Raw genomic sequence first — 608 nt, 5'->3', positions numbered from 1 at the left:
GGCTCTCAGCAGCCGTCACGTGCAAGCCTCGACCACGGGCTGATGTCCCCTCCCAGGCTGTGGGTCCATCCACTGGGCAGCTCAAACCCCCCCAAACCCGAGCCCAGGGCTGCTCTTAGCTGTGGGTATGAGCACATTAGGCAGCCAGGAGCAAGGCAGCTCCTCCCTTGGCCATCTCCCGGGGCTCTTCCCGATGCCCACCCGCACCTTCCCCCGTTCGCCATCAGCACGGCCGCTCCGATAGGGATCTTCGAGGGGAGGGCGCTGCTGCCTCGCCGCTTGCCATCAGATAAAGTGTTTACAAGAATGAAAGCTGACAGTAAAGCACAAGTTCTTAACTTCATTTCCTGCTGCTTTTTTTTTTTTTTTTCTCGGTAACCAGCTCTGCCCGGACAGCGCGTTCGGGAAGAAGGCCGTGCGCCCCTTCCTGGTGCCATCCCCAGCACATGCACTGAGTGGGTCAGGTCTCAGCCCAACATTGTCCAACGCACCCACTGCCTCAGGGATTTCCCACCCTGCAGCTTTTGCGCTGGGTTTCAAATCCCCTCCACCCCCAGGGCTGAAGATTACTTCTGCTCTCTGCGGGGTCCCCGTCTGCGCTCTCGGGC

Source organism: Pterocles gutturalis, unplaced genomic scaffold (assembly GCF_000699245.1).
Source record: "Pterocles gutturalis isolate BGI_N339 unplaced genomic scaffold, ASM69924v1 scaffold14066, whole genome shotgun sequence".
In the NCBI taxonomy this organism is placed as follows: domain Eukaryota; kingdom Metazoa; phylum Chordata; class Aves; order Pterocliformes; family Pteroclidae; genus Pterocles; species Pterocles gutturalis.
Note: the sequence above shows the minus strand (reverse complement) of the source record.